Here is a 22,068-nt window from a genome sequence, read left to right on the forward strand (position 1 = left end):
ACACACTGAAAATAAAAAGCTGGATGCCACACGGCTATTTACAGAGCATCTCAAAAAAGCAGAAAGAGAACACATGAAATGCATCGAAGAAGCAAGGATAGAACACAGGTATTTATTCCTAGAAAATGCTCCACATGCAGCTTGTTCCACGGAATATGTAAAGTCTCATTACACGTTTGATTTCGCTCTAAATGTAACTGTTCCACACCATTCTAGGCAAGTTGATCCTCTTTTCTTTGAAACACCAAGAAAAATACAAATATTTGGAATTTGTATGGAAGGATCCAGTACCCACTACAACTACCTCCTTGATGAGGACTAGACAATAGGGAAAGATGGCATGGACCAAATACCGTTTTGAGGATCATCCATCATCATTTTCAAGAGTTTGGGTTTGGGGAGAAATCTGTGGTACCACATCGTGACAATTGCGGAATCCATGTATATTCTCTTACACCTAAAGAGCTAAATCCACGAATGTGCTAAATCGGCCTTATGATTTTAGGAAAAATAAAGTGAGGGGGAGAAGAAAATAATTTACGGAAATATTATCTTTAGGTATCAAACTTGAATAGTTTACGCCAAAATTTTCATTTGATGACGACATATTTGTGCAGAAAACATCTGAACATGTGATACATTTTCCCCTAAATCTTATTTATTCTTCAAACAATGTATTAATGTTTTATCTCCCGATTTCGTCTCCATGGTCATTATGTAATCAAAGGGAGATCACCCGAGAAACTTTATCGTCACCAAGTCGGCACTTAAAACCCATGGGTGTCAATTTCTTGTAATTGAAGTAGTTAGAATGATCATGATGCGATCACACCCACGTCATCTAATTCTAATGCATTCTTATGAAAAATGCAAGATCCTATGCTTTGGTATGACCCTTTTATCCATTGAGATATGTAAACCGACTGAAGGGTGACTGGTTTTTTTTAATGATTTTTATGGTAGCACATGACAATGTCTCTGAAGACTTGCCTGATCGAAGGTACAACAATTCCCAGTGAAAACTATCAAAAGCTTCAATTTCGGCATATTAACCCTTACCACAGGTCTACAATGTATTAAACTGAGAAGTTCAATGTGAAATACATGTTTCAATCTCGACAGTTGAACTCTCAGCATGTAGATTCCAACTATGCAGCTGCTGGCTTTTAATGCTGTGTACAGGGTTATTTTCGCCACGTCTTATTTTCACTCTTCACTTCCAAAAGCATTTGCTTGATTTAAATTCGCCCAATTATAGTTTTGTTTAAGAAATTATACTGATTCTTTCAATTCGCCTCGATTTAAATTCGACCAAAAGAGGGTAAAGCGAAAATAAAACGGGGGCGAAAATTTCCCTGTAGACAGTTCTCGTTAAAAAGAAAATTCTGTATAAAATTTCAGCCTTTCTGTAATATTATGTCACTAAGGCCACACCAATAAAATTTCTTGTTCGATGGACCCGCGCGCTCGTATTTTAGAGAAACGTAAAAAATAATATTATTTTAAATTTCCCGCTTCCGGAAATTTTCGTTCCATTTCCCGCCCCATTTTTCATTTTATTTTAAATACTCGATCATTTCTGAGTTTGAAATTTCAGTAGGAAATATTACATGTTGGGAAAAACCAAGACAACATTTATCAATTTGCACGAGAAAGGACACTTGACACTCGGATGTATTGACTATTGTTCAGATATGACGGTATTTGTCGTTGAAACTCGGCGCGTACAGGTGATCAGTGCGAAACCACCCGCATTTGTCATTAGCTCTAATGATGCACAGTTGCACAACTTTTTAAACCATGCTTTGAGAGTTACGGCGTGGAAACAAGTAAACTTTATAACTCCGTGATAAACAGCAAAGATTGGGTAGAGTAGATCTGTTATGTTTTAGCAGAGGACCACCATGGATATAAATCAAATTTTGGAATCTGCCTAAATGTAAGTGCAAGAAATTAAGACTAGATAAGATAAAGATGCATATATACAATATATACGTTTTTTCCCCTTCTGAATAAGTATATATATACTTAACACTTTTAATAAGTTGCATCTATTTTAGTTTAGGGAGACTGCTAAGCTTCTTGATTTATTTACTTTGGATGATGAGTGTTGAAGCCCTAGATCCAGCAGGATTTGGTGGAGTTTTTTTCTGAATTTCTGCAGTGGAATGATAAACTGGACTAGAACTTTTTATCTGTTTATATAGTGAATAAGTGCAGACATTGTTATTCAAGAAGGTCTTCAGTTGAACCACAGTGAATGCACACTGTAGGTAGATATTTCCATGAAGCCATAAAATTGTTTCCACAGACAATTCTTTCACAGATTCTTTGTTTACATGTACTAATTCCATGCTGTCCTGGACCAACCAGAAGAATTCAAAATATCCATCTACCTTAATTTGCCGAAGTAGCTACCCATAATTTGAATAATATTTAAACATCTTGATACTTTATTTCAAATTCTCTATAAGTCAACCCTTGAAAAAAAAACAATTTTGATTATAATTCATATTTGTTGAACCTTGTTATTCTGAGCTCTGTGTCACTGTCAATCATATTTTATTATAAATTTGTGAATTACCATATGTAATGATAACTTATCACTGCTGGCATTAATTGTAAATGATAAAAAGTAATGGGACATACTTGTCTTGTCGATGGTTCTATTATGTCTGATTTTTTTAATTATGTGAATTTTGGGACCATGTTTAGCTTCTGATATTGTGCATAAATACAGAACAGCAGTGCTGTTGGAATTGACCAGTTTCAGATGATTGTATAAGTTTTGATCACATCACATTTTGTGAATACTGTTTTGAAATATATGTTAAAGATGGAGGTAAACACTTATTTAAACAGTGATAAATCTCATAAATGTACAAGCAAATCATGTACAGGGCAAAATAAAGCCCTGAAAACATCAAAGGTTTGAGATTCATAGGAGAGTTAATCTTTTATGTCATTAGCAGATTTATTTACAGAATTTTGTACCTTTATGAAATAAACAACCTGTGTCAAATGTCCTTATAATGCTCTAAACATGTAAAGGAATCAGAACGTTTTTTAAAATTGTTTTTTTAACATATGGAGTAAAGTCATTATGTAATTAAAAAGTGAGAAAACATAGTAACAGCATTGTTATGACTGTTTTGTTTAGGCACAAATATAGGATATTGAATGTCTTACATGATCAGTGGACTTTGACAAGGTTTCATTATGATTTACTCTAGAAATGAAAAGGAAAATTTAAAAAATATAATCGCTCGCTCCATTATTTTTTCTTCCTCGCCTGAAAATTTTATTGACAAAAATATTAATATTATGATTATCAAATCGCTCGCTCGCCCCAATTTTTGGGGGTCAGTTGTCCGTAGAACAAGAAATTTTATTGGTGTGGCCTAAATGACAAAAATCAAATGAAAGTTGGAAAACATTGCCTCCCTGTTGCTGCTGTAGAAGGAAGTCGACAGGTACTTGTCTCCAGGGACCAAGGGCTAATTACCGTATTTGGTGAGCAACAGATTTTGTTTATTTTATCGCATATACAATTTTGTTAGCATCGGGCTCGATATTTCACTCAATATTCCTCCACTAATCAAAGTACTGAAAGTACTGATAGGGGTTAATTTTAATGAAATTTATAGCTGCAGAACTGTAGCTCTTTGCTTGAGAAAAATCGGACAAATAAAGCAGAGAGCTATAGATCCAAGCGTTGTAAAAACCTTCGATTCACGCCGAAGATTTTTCGTCGCTACTTTGGGTATTTTTTTCTCGTAATTTAAGCTTTCTCTGGATTCTAGAATGGTATCTTTTAATAATTAAAATATTTAACTCTTATTTTTGATACTTTGTTTACATTTTAACGGTCCGAAACAGTCCTGTACACATGTATATAGTTTTGTAAAGTCTGTTTAAAAGAGTTCTATTTCGACGTCCGTAACCGAAAACAGAGATTTGTTAGTGTTGAGAGGTTAGTAAATGATCAAGAATTTGAGTTGAATGTTTAATTAATTATTAGATACCATTTAAAATTATTTTTAAAGCTGGGGAATGTATAAAATACACGAAAAAATACCCATTGCGAGCGACAAAAAAATCATCGTCGTAAATCGAAGGTTTTGGATCTGTAGCCCTCTGCTTTATCTGTCCGATTTTTCTCAGGCATAGAACTACAGTATTGCAGCTATAAAATTTAATGTTTGACACTTTTATTGACAACTTTTTTTCAAATAATGTTCTTTTTGCTCTATAAAGATATTTGTGAGAATTAATTAAAAAATAAGAGAAAATAACTAAAAAGTAAGGTTTGTTTTGATATCACCATGACCTTCAAATGATGTTAGAAGAGTGTAGTACCTTTCTAGGGCGAATTGTTCAATAAATAAATACGGCCTTTTTTCTGTTCAAAAGTTTATTGAATAGGGCTATAAAAAGCTATTTCTGTAAGTAAAATACTCTCCATCCTCTAAAAAAGACTAGTTAATTTTAAGTTAGTAATAATATTTTATATTATTTTAAACGTAAAAAGGAATCTGTTTTCAAACACTGATACCAATGTATGCCAGCTTATTGTCATGTAAATCAAGTCTTTAAAAAAAGGTTGAACTCTAAGAGCGAGGCAACCCGAAGCGTAGCGAACTCAAACCAAGGACATGGAGATAGCGAACAGTATTCAATATCGAAGTCCATAAAACAAAACAATACAAGAGCAGAGCAAACACGGACCCCCGAAACATCAGAGGTGGGATCAGGTGCGATGGAGGAGTGAGCATCCCCTACTGAGAGGTCACACCCGCCATGTGCTCCTTGTCATGATCTGAAAATAACGGAAAAATCCGTCGCCAATTCAGTGTACAAATAATGGCCCTACAATTTGTATGAAAAATGTCAGTCAGCATTTGACTAATTGATATATTGTATTTGCTTACAAGGTGATTGAAGAGACCAACGTGTTCGAACAGAGGCGAAATTCGGATTGAAATCTGCACATTGTTCCAAAAATTTTAATGAGTCCACGTTAAAAATTACAAAGTCACAATAGTTCTTAGCGGTGCTTCTGCAAAGTATTGTTGCTATTGCCAAATATTGTTCACATATTCAATATTTGTATGTTTTATTTGCATTTTGGGCATTTGCTCCTTTCAAATGTAAATATTTTTGTGTGCAATTGACCTTCTCGTTTTTTCTTGTATTGTTAGGTAAAGGTAAGTTTTGGGAATATAGATAGGTTAGACATTTTTCTTGGTTTATATTAATCTGGTATTTTTGTATCACTAAATTCAGAAAGTAGATATCAAATACCTGCATTTCGGTTGACGTTCTCTAATATTGCCTATTGTAAGGTCGAAATCATTCAATTGCACATGCTGTAATAGGAGGGCTCCTATTGGTAAGCACCGATGTTAGAATGGAGTACAAGTAACAGCTTTTCAAAAAGCATGCCTGACGTAATCAATCAATATCTGTGAGAGAAGTGATAAACCTTTTGAGCAATACTTTTTAATGCTATCTTTTTATTTGAGAACCTTGTAAAAATATTTAATTATTTAATTTGTAAAGGAAGGATGTCTTGGCTCCATCAGTGGCGTAGCATCGATTTTGAAAGGGGAGGGGGGGGGGCAGCCAGTGACAATTTTTTTAATTACCTGAAAAAGTTGACGAGCAAAAAAAAAATTTAGATTTCCTATAGTATAAGTAAGGTTGGGAAAAAAAGGGGCATCCCCCCCCGTTGCTACCCCCCTGTGCATTCTGAAGAGTTTTTAGCAGAATGGTTAATGTATGTGGGTTTTCTGCCAATCGCAACTCCACGGTCCCACTCCTCGGATCTTATCTAGGGAAGGAGACAACAAATGTTTTGTTAATATATACTCCATGACACCCCCCCCCCCTTTTCGCAAACTTTTAGATAAAAGCATGGATGATGTATATAGACCTTTTTTTCTGTGGAATAAGGAGTTATTATTATTTAATGTAATGATATTATCTAAAATATACTACTTCTAAGTCCGTTTTTTACTATGAACAGGAAATGTATAAATTTTTAACTTCCGATGATGTCGATACTTTCGAGTTTGTTTTTGACCTCTGACGAAAAGACTCGAGATGATGCGATTGACTTTTCCGCAAGTAGATTTTTCTGCAAATACAATTTATCATTGAATGAAATGCTGACTGTCGTTTTTCATACCAATTGTTAGTCCATTATTTATACACTGAATTGAACACGGATTTTTTCCGTTATTTCCTGATTATGACAACGAGCACACGGCGGGTGTGACCGGTCGGCAGGGGATGCTCACTCCTCCATGGCACTTGATCCCACCTCTAATGTTTCGGAGGTCCGTGTTTGCTCTGCTCTTATTTTGTATATTTGTTTAATGGACGTTGAGATTGAATACTGTTCGTTATTTCCATATCCTTCATTGATCTACCCCTGGATCTAAATTTAGAACCACACCTTTTCTGAAATCTGTTGTCAAATCATTCATTGTTAAGTTAATGTGAATATTTAGAGAATGGATATAACTAAATACATATGTTGCAAGAAAGCATTTTCTCCAATGAAGTAAACAGTAGTAGTTTGTTTTCATTGATCTTGAAACGTGGGTACTATAATTTTTTGAGGATGAAATAGGTAAAACCAACATTTAGGCCTCTTTGGAAAAGAAATCAAAGATTTTGCACAGGTAATTCCTTTCGTCAAATCGTCTGGAATCTGGTTCACCCCTACTTATGTGTTTGGAACCTTGTATTTATCGGTGTTTTGCAAATTATAAGATCCGATGGGTTCAGAGTAGCTCTGGCAGTAGTTCTGGCGAGAGTCAGCGAGATTACAGCGAGATAGGGTAAATTATTCACGAAAATTTGGCTAGGAAGTGACTAGCACGTGGAGACATGGTAAACAGAAAAGTTATGTCGCGTTTCAGTTTTTACCACCCTAGAATCAGCTGATAATGTCTGTAGAAATGTATTCAATCAATCCATCTCTCTTATAGTCATTCAAACTTAAATAAGTATTCTCTATAATAAAATTTTCTGTAGTCATGAATTAAAATTTCTTTGAGGACAAATATTCTAGCATGGAAACCGGGACTATATTTTGGCGTCATATTAGCAAGAAGGATATGGATATAACGAACAGCACTCAATCTCAACGTCCATTAAACAAACATACAAAACAAGACCAGAGCAACATTGAAGTCAATATTTTCTGTATAATATCACAAATTACATATTTTAATAGCATTTCACACAAAAATTAATTAAATATCTGATTTCATTTAAAAGCTATTAAAACATAAATTAAAATTTTTTGGCGGGTTTGATTGACACATCCTTGCATTTTCACAAATCTTAACTTTATTCATAATCCTTTGGAAAAGGGCAATTTTGTTGTGTATTATTGAGAAATATTAAAAGTTAAATCAAGTAAAATAATTCTATTCAGAGTTGAAATGTTAGAAAGCAAAACTATACTTCACAAGTATCGAAATTCCGTTTTGTACAGAGCTTTGCGAATCTATCACGCTCGTCTTATGTACATATCATTGTTTGATGTTTATGATTCATCGGGTGCGTTAAATCGCCAAAGTCTGTTCACCACAAATGCACGGAATGACAATATATTGTGTGTTTGTTTTGCTTTAGAACATGTCTACTCTGCATTTTTCTGGATTATAGTATTACTTTTGCTGTGTTAGCTATATATGCACCGTTATTTGACAATATCTTTTGAAGGAATTAATATGTAACTATTTGTTGTATACCCACCTGAACCCCCCCCCCAAAAAAAAAAAAAAAAATAAAGTTGTTTTTCAATTCTTGAAGGAAATTCATTAAATCTCTTCGGAAATGCTGCAAATCCATTCAATTTTAAGGCTTTATTAAATTTTGAAATGTGTTTTTACTCGAACTAGGGGTACCTTTTCAAGGAAAAAACGGAACGTAAAACAAAGATGTCGTTTTCCACAACATTAGATCTTTCCATACGTGTGTGTGAATCTTTGCTTGAGAGTGTGAAATGAGGGGGGGGGGGGTTAAAGAGACACAACCCTAGATCCCTCTTTCAAAAATTAGTGGATCCGCCCCTGATCATTAAGATGATTGAAGGGTTGTTCTTTTTTCTGAATATCTGGGTCAGGGGTTCTGGTAAATGGGGGGTGGTTATTTACATGTAGTGGCAAAGCTTAAATTCTTTGAAAATCTCATCTTTTTCTCCTAAATACATATGCTATACCAAATGAAGTAACTACATAATTATCATGAGCAAAGGTGCATTATCCTAAATATTGAATTTTGTGGCATTAGAGTACGGAGTCAAGTACTTAGGTTAGTATTGGACAAGAGTTCTGTGCTGGAGAGGGCTATATTAATTTGTTTTAAACAAAAAACCAACATTAAAGCAGAAAATTGAAAGAAAAAAAAGAACAACTCCAATCCAGGTTTGCCAACCTAATTTTACCAGCACCCGTAGCGAACACCCTGCCACCTAGCTTTATAATGGCTTGTCTCATTCAACCAAACTTTTTTTTAATTTGTGATATTTACTTTTCACCACCTGTGACATATATACCATTGTTTTCAGTTCTTGTGTTGATTAGAAGACACCCTTAAATCGTCTATCTCTGTAATCGTGACCAAATAAAATACAATAGGTCGACTACCCGGAGAAAAAACATCTTCATCTCTTTAAAACAGAGAAAATAACCTAGCAAATACAGTAAAGGATGGATTTATAAATAAGTTACTTTCTTCATACAAAGCTAGATCGTTTTGCTTTACACGTTTGTTCAGAGCTATGTTTTTTATGTAATACCTTAACAGCGCCTACATAACTGCCCTCCGATTTAGTTGTGCTGGAGTTGAAAACAAACTTTTTTCTCGCTGTTTCAACAAAATTGTCATTTATTGAGTCGTTTAAGTTTAACACGTTAGTACTTCGCCCCTACAGAAACCCTCCGGGGATGTCTTTTCTTATCAATAGTATACATCAGGATTACACAACTCTGAACATTGTAATCGTGGAGGGGGTACGTTGGGGTTCTGTCTTTTTTCGTTCTACGTATATGAAGCTCCCCAGTACAATATCAACATCTTTCATATAATTATCGAGACCCGTGGATATCCGGTTTAGAATAGGTCCTCAGTACCCTCTTTCTTGTCGTGAAAGCCATTAAAAGGCGACTAAATGGGGTGGTCCTTCGGATGAGAGCGTATAAACCGAGGCCCTGTGTCACAGGAGGTGTGGCACGATTTATAAAGATCCCTCCCTGCTCAGGGACGTAGCAACCGGAGGCGCCAGGGGGGGGGGGACGTATAACAGTACACAATAAATCAATCAATCATGTAATTATCGATGTCGGATAGGAAAAAATTACGTAGATTTTATCCCGTCCCGTCTAAGTATTTCAATTTACCTGTAGTTTTCTATATCAGTTACACATTGATACTTTGATTTAACCAATTTTGGGTTTTGTCTCATTTCTAAAAGCCGTTAGTAAATAATATAATTATTATATATTTCAAATCTCTATAAGGCTATTTTCTAACAGTTGTAAAGAAAATATAATATCAATAATTGGAGTGAAATAATATGATTAATTAACAGATACCATTGTAAAGGCGTAAAAAGCATTAACTACAAGACACAAAACCTGAAGTGAGCGAAAAAACACTCTATGCATTTTTAAATGTAGCTCTCGGCTTTATCTGTCCGAATTTTTTAAGCAAGGAGCTACACTTCAGAGTTCTGCAGCTAGGTTTGGTGATACATTGGAGATTGTCTCTCGATACCTAGACCTTTTCCACATATTGACGTCTTTACTCCGTAGTGATAATCTGCTAAAATAATTCGTGTCGGCGAGATCGCGATATATATAGCGCATATCAACGACGTGCTAGAGAGCAATATCTCTTGAAAACTTCGGTAGCCAACTTTCACGTTCCGAAAGCACACAGTAAGCCTTGTAATGATTGGTTCTTGGTCAGAGCGCCTTGTAAATTTTTATTTTGTTTTCTTTATGCGCCCTCCAGCTATTGTTAAGCCTGTATTTGCATTAAAAAATCTTTTTATATACACGTACAATTTAGATATTTTCTATATTGACATTATCTTTGCAACATTTTTTTTGGAAAAAAAAATTTGTACACTATGTATTGAACATTTACCGAATATACTCGCCTATAAGTCAGTATTTTGGGAGTTAAATAATGATGTAAAACTCTATGTCCGACTTATAGGCGAGTCATAAAGAGCCTGCTATTTTTCTGGAGGCTAAAAGGTAAAATATTAAGTCGAAGCTTTTATATTTCAAACAACATTTCGAGTTCGCATATTTACAGAATAAAGGAAATTCGCATATTTACAGAATAAAGGAAATTCAGATATTGTTAAAGATTTTTTAGAATGGGAGGTTAGTAACGAGGGCTAGAATATTGCCTGTGTACACTTTGTTGTGGAAAAAATGATCGGGTTTGTTCTTCATGAGTTATACATGTACATGTATATGTAAGCGATATATTTAATTTTTCGAAGGTGATTTCACGCAATGTCAACAAAAGATCATTATTTTTGTGTGACCTTACAAAAATTATTTTTTTATGTTTAAATTTTGAAATCTTTAAAAAGAAAAAGACCTTGGTGATATAATTTAACAATAGCTGAAACAATTTATGGACAATTATTTTTCAAAAAGAAAAACGAATATATATTTTTAGCGATTAGAATCGGACCAAGTGGCTTTAAAGATTGCACCATAGCCGTTTCACATAAGTGTCATATCTAAGGAAAAAGACAAAGTACATTAAACATTGAATCAAGAAATTTTTCCGAGAGTATTTCAGCAAAAGAAACTATTTGAGAGACACTATTATTTCAATTATTAAAAAAACATATTAAAGAAAATTTATACAACTTAATTTCGTGCAAACATATCTTACAAAAGTCCTTAACTAGAAAACGAACATTGCGTCAATCATCCAGATGATTAATGGAAATTTGGAGTTATCCCTCTTTGAACACTATGGTGATGTTACATCAACAAGGAACGTTGTAGACGCGTTTTACTAAAAAGAAAAAATAACAATTTAATTAATTTATTCAAGGATTGAAAAGAATTGTTTTATGGTATAATTTGTGTATGTTTAATCTGATTAACATTCTCCCCCCTCTCTCTTTCTCTCTCTCTCTCTTTCCTTTTTCTCTCTTCCTTTCTCTCTCTCTTTCTCTCTCTCTCTCTCTCTCTGACGGCATTGAACCTGTGTTATATAATATTTGATTGCTGCATTCAATGTAGTTTTACAGATATACAGACCCCACCCTCATTCAAATCCCCCACTCCATTTATAATTTGCTTCCGATGCCTATATGTATACTAGTATTAAATTGAGTAATATATTTGTAAAGAAGATGTTGCAGTTCTTTTGTTATTTTCCCTAAATGTGTAGCATATTAAAAGAATAGTTTTTAGGTTTCACAAACTCATATTAATTATTTTTCAAATGCAACAATATATAAAGCATAACTAGAAACAGTATTTGGAAGCTGCGTATTGAATTTCAATTTGCCATTAAATGATGTGAAAATTAGTGTCACGGCAAAATATGTCAGATTTTTCCGTGTTTTAAATAGCGAATCCCCATTGTTCTGAAAAAGTGGCTCCTTGAAACAGAATAATTTTGATATATATACAAAGAGGCAGAAATTTTTCTTCAAAACTGCCATTTCCGATTTTCGTCTCAAAGAGGCACATTTTTTAAAAACGCAAAAATTGAAAAAAAAATATTCTCCAAACGAAATGCAAAATGTTACCATTAAATATCACGAATTCTATCATGTCCGCAACGGTCTAGTGGATATGCTGGTGGGCTTCCAACCAGCACTTTTACTAGAGAATGGGTTCGAATCCTTGAATGGATTATTTTTGCATATTTTTTCCCCATATGTAATGTTAGTGTAATTATATACATTGAAAGAGAGAGAGAATGTCAAGAATTAACTGAGTAATAATCATAGATGAAAAATGCATGATTGAATTATTTTCCTTGCTGTGACTTAAAACCAATGCTTTATAAAATGTTTCTTTTGTCTTGGTATATAAAGTTATTGTATTGTTTAAATGATTTATTTTTTACATACTTTAGTTATTGCAATTTTGAAAAGTTCTTGTCTCTCAGTAAGTAGCCAAGATTTGATTTGAATCAAATGAAGTGTCTTGGATTTAGCTCCAACAGTGTGATTATGGGACGCAGTTTTATTTCATGAAAAACATTCCCGCACGATGTCTATAGTATAGCTTTCAAATTGCTGCTTTAGCCATTGTCCTTTTTGTTGGTCCAACCTTTTTCGTGCAAAATGACGAAAGGGTTTTGCTGTATCAAGCAGGAAACACCCGCCGTAACATAGTCCTCTACGTAGTGTAACAATATTTAGACATAACGAGGGTATTTAAATGTTCTTCTCGATATATAGGGAATAATCGCGAGTTTCTGCAACACCCTCTTTCCCTTTTTAGAATCGGAACTCTTCAAGGTATCACACGAGTAATTGTTTTCACTATATAATTCTAAGGACAATTATTGTACCTCCATTTTTGCTAAAGGTAGGGGACATTAAATATCATTTGTTTGTCAGTCTGTCCATCTGTCACAATAAATTATAACCATGGTCATATACATGTATTTTGAATGAGAAAAGACAGGACTTTTATATTATAAACATGTGTATTAATATTTAAATGGGACAGTACCATTCAACCTTGAAGTTTGACCTACTGTTAAAACAAAATTAATTGTTTTAAATTGATTATTTTGAACTAGAATTGAATGGCATTCATATTGTACAGGCCTGTATATTACCTGTGATAAGACCTTTCCATATGTATCATAACGTTTTGGCTCTGTGACCTTGAAGTTTAACTTACTTTTCAATAATGTTGTATTTCCTTTTGATTGAGAAGAGATACGACTTTCACATTTCACGTGTACACTTCCATAACAAGAAGTTTCCCAACATGCTATGTTTTTTATCCCATGACCTTGATGTTTTACCGAAATTTCAAAAGAGTGATCTCTCCCAAAAGAGGATTAGAAGAAGGATATGGAAATAACGAACAGTATTCAATCTCAACGTCCATTAAACAAATATACAAAATAAGAGCAGAGCAAACACGGACCTCCGAAACATCAGAGGTGGGATCAGATGCCATGGAGGAGTGAGCATCCCCTGCCGACCGGTCACGACCCACTATGTAAAATGAAGTAGGAATTTAGGAAATAAGGGGCTTTTTGCATTGAAAAAAAACCCCGCCATTTTTCCGCCCCCCATTTGATCTCCTGAGGGAAAATCAAAATTCCAAAACCTTACTGCACATCTACATGACCCCCACAACCATCTCCCAATGATTAGGCTGCTGAGTAAAATGTTTGGCATTTTTTAGACTACCATTTGATCCCCCAGGGCAAAATCCAGATTCCGAAACCTTACTGCACATCTACACGACACCACCAACCACCTCTCAAAAGATGATTAGGCTGCTGAGTTAAATGTAAGGGAAGTTCTGAAGGAGACAATATATATTGGTGAAGTGTCCGTAAAATCATCGTCGGAAGCCCACGGCTGATTACGCTTCGTTCCTCTCTCCATCATCAACAATTATGAGGAATGTTTGGTCGTGGAAACAGTGAAAGAATATGTTAGGAACACACGGTTAGTAATATTTTGAGATTACAAATTTAAAAACATGGAGAAATAAATCGAGATCCGAGCGCACATTTTTGTGCGCAATAAATATACAGTTTTTTCAATGGGTGGCACTCTTTCTCTCCGGTCAATCAATATATTTTTTCGGAGAGCTACAGATCTGCAGCTAATCCAAACTGGACTCCGCTGAAATTCTTGAAATGTTATCAGCTTTCTATATAATTTATATATGAGTGTAAATAGAAAATATGCTAACATACATGTTATCCATTGATTGAGACATTAGTTTATAGCACAATTTAGGCGGAGTTCAACGTTAAAACAATCCTAGTAGTTTCTTGTGACGAGTCATTCTACCACTCGCTATAAAGCAGGATGATTCAAGGGTTAGTAAATTAGATATATGTTATATAGAATAATTTTTTTAACCACATGTAGATTTCATGGAGCTGTACAATATACAGCTTAAGTAATTATCATTGAGGGAGTCAGCAAGATTCCAGTTCCTCAAAAGCAAGTCTATTTCCCGATGCGCTAGCGCCGAGGGAAAAAGGCTTGCTCGAGGGGAACTCGAGCATAGGGGAAGAGGGGACCTAAGAATAGGGGGCACCGGGACTTGAAACAATTTTAGGAAATTCGGGTACATGTATAAAAGTGTAGGTTTGGACGGCACTATTGCCCTGTTCACACGACGAGTTTAATTCGCAGTAAATTAATGTGCCATCAAAAACATTCTAAAAAAATTGATCAGCCACTTCCAACATCAAGCTGCACGAGACATCTCGACTAGCTGTGACGTCATACGTCATGGAGCTCGTCGGAGCCAAATGGAGTTCCTTGGATGACTTGTACCTCGAATATTTGAATGGAGCGTCAGCCGAGAATTGCCGATTGCGTTGGAGCTTATGGAGACAGCCGAGCATCTGTTTGAAACTATAGATCTACTAGTGTAATTTTGGTTGAAAAACATTGTAGAGTTATTCTTTTTTTTGTTTTTTTTGAAAGGTTTCTACAAACTGATCTAGCTCTTTACGCTTTACGTTATTATTATTTATTTTCGCAAAGGACTTTGGGTAGTGCAGGAATTCAGGGAATATTTTACAGAGAAAGAACGAGGGCGCTTTTGATTGGCATTCGGCAGGAACCTGGGCGTACTTGAAAAGTGAAAATTTTATTGACATGTCACATGAAATTTTAACATTTTTTTTAATTTATCGGATTCCTGTGCAATAGGAACGGAAAATATTTTCCTGAAATTGAGCTTTGATTTGCTAAAAAATAACTTGAAAATTGGCCATATCACACATTTGGTACAGTCCCTGAAACGTTCTACTTTCCCACCTGAACGGTGAACGAACGCTGAACGAACGGTGAACGAACGCAGAGCGAACGGTGAACGAACGGTGTGTGAACGCTGAACGCAACTTGGTGAACGATGTGTGAACGGAGAACGGTGAGTGAACGCAGAACGCGAACGGAGCGCAAACGGTGAACGGTGAACGAACGGTGAACGCAAGATGAACGATTTATTCGGGATGCCTCAGATTTTTTCCTTGCATTTAAATTATTCTGTTATATTCTAATATTAGATGCTAAAATATAAATAAACAATAAATAAATAAGTGAATAAATAATTAAAACAATTTTTTCTGCACATATGTATGCTGTTTTAAATCAATATTTTAATAACACGATTTTTATTGCCGTAAAACATGTGTGTTTGTTACCGAACACCTGTCGTATAAAAAATAAAATTAATTTAATAATAAAATAAATCTGCTTATTCTTTTCACTATTAAAATAATGTCGACTTCAGAAGAGAAAACTACTATACTTGCAGAATGAATAATTAGATTAAAACTAAATAATATATATTTCGATGTCACGGCGATTCCGTGTAAAATACCGATTTTTTTTTTATATTAATTTATAAAGGCCTGTTGACATATTGCACCATTCACTCGTATTAAATTTTTTTATGTAATAATATTATATATTTATTAGTTATTTTTATTTTGTCTGGTTATTTTCTAAGCTAAGTTTTACCTGTAAATGTATATCTGAAGACATTTCCCGACCATGATTATATACTCGGACAAGATAATGGATAGAAGCATTCAAATTATTTGTTACATTAGAATTTCAGAACTAAATAAATAATAAATATGTTGTCATAGTTTTTATTAAACATGACAAATGTAAAAGCGATAGAAACTTGATTGAGAGAGAGAGAGAGAGAGAAAGAGAGAGAGAGAGAGGGAGAGAGAGAGAGAAATTTGTTGCATGGAATAAAAATTCATATATTAATTTTTTTTCTAATATTCCAGGCAGTCAAAGTTATCATTTTTTTTATTAACAAATCCATTTGACAGTAAGCATTGGTTTTTTTTTCTTTCAAGTTCAAACGATTCACTCCAAGTACACGTGCTTGTCCTGTCAATCAAAATAATTCGACACAATGGAGGTGTTTAAATCTCGCTTCACCGAACATGCCGAAGTCAAAGAGTCACTTCGTATTCCCGAGAAGTTTTAACATTTTGTTTACATCATTTTTAAAATTGATTTTCGCTTTTCTACGGAAAAATGAATAAATAATTGCAATACATGTATATACCTGGAAGGATTAAGTTTGAAATTGAATTTAAAACATAATCCCTGCCAAATCAAAATACCACTGTCGGCACATGTACATGTATGTATATAATGACTGTTTTGATGTTTGTATAAAGAATAATTTTTTCTGGGTTACATGTACAATACACATTGAATATTAATTAATATATACTGAAAATACTAACTAAGAATTTGATTTCGGGAGAAAGGGTGCCGGGGGGGGGGGGGGGGGGGGGGCTGTTAATCAACTGAATGGCAAACGTATATTTAGTTACTTGAAGGAAGGTTTTTTTCCTTTGTAATGATACACTTCATATACGTGAACCAAAATTCTATTGTATTAAATTTTAAACAGTTTGTCTTTTCTAAAATTTAAAATCACACTAACAATTTAATTCGCTCTACAAATATTTAATTAACTGAATAGCTGTAGTACTATTCATAATTCTCAAACATGTATATAGTTCTATTTTTTTTTGTTTATTTTTTCTGTAAAAACTTGTTAGACATATTTTTTTGTGTATTCTTGTCTTGTAAAAGACTTGGATTATTATTCATCTATTAACAATTTTTTGTCGTCTTTTATATTATAACGAAATACCGTGCTTTAAGTATTTGTTTAGGGACATTGCCCTTATTTAAATTTAATATTTTAGCATCGTTCTATTTACATGTATTTTCTTAATGTATTTTTTCCAGGGAAAAATGGATAAAGTAACAGCTAAGTTATAATGATAGAAATATATGTATATCGTAGATACTTTTTGCATTGAAATAATTATTCTTCAAACACGATATCTTAGTTATTTAAGTACTGTTCCACATAAGAATCAGGCAGATAGTACTAAAAAGCCGGTACAGTGAAAATCTGCAAATTCATTAAATCTGATTTAAATGTATTCATTTGGGTCTAAAATGAATGATAAGTAATGATTTTGCTGTAATTCTTCTTTCATCACCCAGCTGGGGATAAATTTGTAAAGGGGGGTGTTCTGTATACATTGTATGTAAATAGTGTATATTTCATGCAATAATTTCCTTAAAACCCAACAGGATTTGGAAAAACTAAATACATGAATACAATAATGATGAAAAGTAGAAATAAAATATACTTTAATATTTTTGTGCAAATGAATGATTGCAAAGTTAAAGGGTTATCAAATAGTGCAATTTGCTATAATTCTTTGTAAAAATTATCTCCCTTGGGCAGATTTCATAGGTGGCGCTAGTAAAATAAAAATGGCAGCCTCCATGGCAGATCGCTTTGCAAAATTGTATTGGAGCAATGTGCATTATTTATTGCAAATTTCTGAGTGAACTGACATAAATTGCATAAAAGGACTTCACAAGAACAGAACTATGGATGCAAGCACGTGTAAACGAAGTGAAAAATTTGATGAGAGATACGGTGAAGGTGAGCTGTAGCAGCAACTTGTGTCTAGCATGTCTATGGAATTACTATACTCCTATTGATCAAGGTGATGACATTTTTTTCATACTGCCGGTATCAGTATGAACACTGTCAGAAGTTCAACTACAAGGCCCTCCATCTGAATGCAAAAGTAAGCCCATGGAGAGACCGTCCACACCGCTTAGGCACTTACTCAACTTGGAAGGTGAGATCAATGTAGTTTTGAAAGAGGTTAAATATAATTTTTAGACAAAATTGACTTTTTTAAAAAATGATTATTGATTACACTTTAAACAGTAATTTAAAAGTAATATGTTGACGGTGCGATCGTTAGAGTGAGCGCAAACTCTCCAATTGTTTTAATTTAGATCGGGCTCGTCAAACTGCACGTGACATTTGGTGCGTCTAGACTCTGACGTTGTATGTGAGTTACAAATACCAAGAAAAAACTGAACAGTACTGAAAGTTAATGAAAAAAAAAGTAACGTTTACAATTTATCTTCAATATGTATCCATTTAATCAAGGCGAGTAAACTTTTTGTTGAACATCTGCCTATATTCTCGTGAGAACGCAACTTTGCTAAGTGATGCATTGTGGGTCAAAATTACTGCAGCAAAAAATTCTAAAGAATACATGTGCAGTCATTAGAGCTCGCAGTTACGAGCATTGCTTTGCGACACTTGCTGCGCTCGCTATTACGGGGGGGGGGGGGGGGGGGGGGGGGCTGAGCTGACCAGTTCATTTGGATTTGAAACATAAGCATAGTACATGTACACATTCGCCCTTGATGCCGTTTGCTCTTATTGTGGTTCGCCTTGAGTCTGCTCACTCTAAAAACAAAATTTTTAACACTTGCTCCATTTGCGCATATGTTAGTTGGATAATACTCATAATTTCCTTTGATTTTTTTGAATTTTGGTTTAAATTATAATTTATTTTCAGAATTAAAAAAAGATATTTTTGTAATCGATGTGATAAACATTAATTTGAATTTTTATATAACCATTCAGTAAGGTACATTTAATATTAAATGAGAAATAAAAGATTCTAAAAACTATATTTATTGTCAACATGGTCAATGGTTTCATGGTTAACGTCACTCTCAATTTCCTGAATTATTTTCAAAACATACATGCTAATATGAACCCTTAAAAACTAACAAAGAAGATGTTCTCTTACAGTAATGACAAAATTAACAGCACTTTAACCAAATGAGTCTTTAAATAATATTAAAATCGGAAATAAAGTCAATAAGTATAGATGGAAAAAAAGTAGATTATCTTTTAAAAAACAAAAATGACTAAAAATCTAGGGATAATTAATGATATGAAGAAATATTTACAATAGAGCGATCAGGATCTATGGCGAACAGGACATAAGGACGAATAAGAACAAACCCTGCACAAACAGACTCGCCCGAACAGGTAGATGATGCAAACGGACCTGATACCTACTTCTGTAAAATGCAATTGTTGTAAATTCTGGCCAGATTAAAGGTGTTTGAGGGTAATTTCTCAAGTATTTGATGATGCAGTCCATTAAGACATTATTGTGTTCACTTCTATATTAAAAAAAAGTGAATAATAATAATATGATTTTATAGACATTTTAAAAGGAACATATTTTCTTTTTTTATTTAGTGTCTTGAAAATTCCAGGCATATGCAAGCAATGTAATGCCAAGTGACTGAAACAGAAAAGTTGTATCTCAAGTCTTGAACTAGAAGATGACAAAACATTTCAATGGTAAGGATCAGTCTGTGTTGTATGTAGAGATACAATGTATGCATGTATGCTTAAATTGATGTATTCAAAATTAAGCAACACATGCTTGCACTTTGCACTGTATTCATTTATGTGATTTATTAACTGCAGGAACTTACTGACTTAGTATTGACGGGGGGATCCCCCTTTGTTTTTACTACATATAAATGAAATGTTTATTGAAAGTCCAGGCCCCTCTCCCATCCAATACATAGTGACACACACACCCATGTTATACAGTTGGAGAAATTTAGTACATGTATTTGAGTGGACAATTTGAGATTAGAAGAGGAATATTTCAACCAGCCATCCCTCACCTTCTAACACTGACAAACACACACAATTGACATTTAAAAGGTTTTATTTTTCCCCCCCCCCCCCCCCCAAAAAAAAAATAAATAATAATAAACAGAACATATCAAAAAATCCAAAAAAAAAATGGTGCAATGTCAGTGAACTGTGTTTGTCAATTATGGCATCGATTGCCTACATCAAAGATGCTAAAAATAATATTCTCTGTTTTGTATGAAATTTTACACAAACAGTGCTACTACATGTGTCATTTGTACATTAAGAAGCCATTCAACTGCATCAACATTGAAATTGACTTCACAATCACATTCCTAAGATTAGTGATTTGTGTTTAGCCCAGTTTCACAGAAAATATTCATGATAGTTTTATGAAAGGTTATTTGCAGATTCATATTGTTGAGAGCATAAATATTTTTATCATGTTTTTTACCATGACTTTGAGTCTTTGACTTGGTCATGCAGGTCCATTTACATGTTTGTTTGAATGAATATTTGTTGTGACCCAATAAATTGTACACGTTTCATAATTTCTATTTAAAATAAAATTTCATTATTCTTATATAACTTATTCAAATGTAATAAAGCAAATGCAAGATAAATATTAGTCCCATGATAAAAGAATTCTCAATACCGACTCCTAAATTTTAATATTGATAAACCTTTTATACAATAAATTTCAATTGTTTGGTGATATTGATAACCTTATTATTTCAGAAATCTCTGGAAATGACATCATCAAATAAACAAAGACTCGGGTTCAGAGGACCAGTTCAACACTTTGGATAAAATTTATCAGGCAGTGACTTTCTTCTTCGACTACAATGCATTTATAAGCACTAAAGATTGCAGTTTTATGTCTCGGTATAAGACTATAAGAGACTACTAAACAAATGGTAGTTGTTGATTTCAAAAGAAAAACTGTGTTGAATTTTGATATTCTGTTAAACATATTTCCCAGTAGTCAGGTTTAAATGAAAAGATTTATTTTTCATGAATTCAACTTTGTTGAAATTTTTTGAAAGTTATTTGAATTTATGATCAACCTGAATGGCAAACATGTGTGATGTGTGAAAAATGTTGCTCAGATCATGAATATATTTACATGTACTAGTTATGAGTGTGTGGTGATGATTGAAATGTATTACATGTACAAAAAGGACAACATAAAATATATATCAGTGTGTAAATAAAAATCATGTTGTATATTATACAATTTAGGAAACTTTTTTTCATCACTTTAATTATTTTTCTAATTGAAGAATACAGTATTCTCTGACCTCAAAAACAGCATCAGATATTGGTTATTTTCAGGTTTTAGCACTTTTGGATTATCTCCCCTTTTCAGTAAAATAGAGCATTTTAGTGGGCAGACATAAAAATTATTACATTGATTAACTGGAAAAAAAGCATAGAATTGTGTTGTATTTGAACTTGAAAATTAAAAACAATTGTTTTGAACTGTAAAATTCATTTTACATGCAGGCATCTACGGCGTATACTGGACGTTGACATAGAAAAGTAAAATCGCTCATTTTTGTTAGAAATTCACCCCCCCCCCCAACTCACCCCCAATATTAATACATGCAATAATTTACACAAAAATGTTTTAATTTCATATACCATTGAGTATGATGTCTTTTGAAAAAATGCAACTTTTTCTGTTGGCTGTTTGATTTTTATATTTTTGAAAAAGTGAAAATCCTCTAAAATCTATATTTTTGTTTTTTTGCATATTTAGGTTATCTCCCCTTTGCCAGTATAAACTTAGAGAGATTTTACAGGGCATGAGTATGACAATATTTATTTTTGAAAAAGATACCTGTATTTTTTGTTAAAATAAAAAGATTTTTTTTAAGATTTGTATTCATTTCAGTTGTATACCCTGTACATGTATTTCTATGGCATATGGACTTTGACAGAATAGTATTAAAAATTTTTCTTTTTTGTCCAAAACTCATCCATAATTTTCAGATGTTCATGATAATTTGCGCAAAAATATTTTTATATTTTTATAAGCTTCAGTTTATGATGTCTGTGGAAATAGTACAGTCTTTTAATTTGAGTTTTGTTTTTTTTTTATTTTTTGATAGCTGAAAATCTCCTAAAATTGATATTTTCATGATTTTGCATATTTTGGATTATCTCCCCTTTTCAGTTCAAAATTAGAAAGTTTCACTGTCCATGGAAATGTTTTGTTAAATTGCTAAAAGGCACTTGTTTTGTTGTATTTTGAGTTAAAAATAATAAGAAATTGTTTTGAAATGTA

At 33.4% G+C, this 22,068-nt stretch overlaps 2 long non-coding RNA genes across 7 annotated transcripts; both read left to right on the forward strand.

Moving 5' to 3' along the window:
* The first annotated feature begins 1,428 nt into the window (after positions 1-1,428).
* LOC134234685 (uncharacterized) lies at positions 1,429-3,129 on the forward strand. The gene is made up of 2 exons (XR_009985234.1): positions 1,429-1,939; positions 2,066-3,129. It is a non-coding gene; the product is annotated as an uncharacterized LOC134234685 (long non-coding RNA).
* Positions 3,130-17,388: 14,259 nt separating this feature from the next.
* On the forward strand, positions 17,389-20,645 carry LOC134234693 (uncharacterized). 6 transcript variants are annotated; one of them, XR_009985243.1, is made up of 4 exons: positions 17,389-17,931; positions 19,075-19,151; positions 19,368-19,472; positions 20,517-20,645. It is a non-coding gene; the product is annotated as an uncharacterized LOC134234693 (long non-coding RNA). The 6 variants fall into 6 exon arrangements; XR_009985241.1 differs by having other exon boundaries at positions 19,075-19,472; XR_009985240.1 differs by lacking the exon at positions 19,075-19,151.
* Positions 20,646-22,068: the final 1,423 nt, after the last annotated feature.

The sequence above is a fragment of the Saccostrea cucullata genome, unplaced genomic scaffold (genome assembly GCF_032062105.1).
Source record: "Saccostrea cucullata isolate Sc308-1 unplaced genomic scaffold, CSIRO_AGI_Scuc_v1 ctg332, whole genome shotgun sequence".
Classification (NCBI taxonomy): domain Eukaryota; kingdom Metazoa; phylum Mollusca; class Bivalvia; order Ostreida; family Ostreidae; genus Saccostrea; species Saccostrea cuccullata.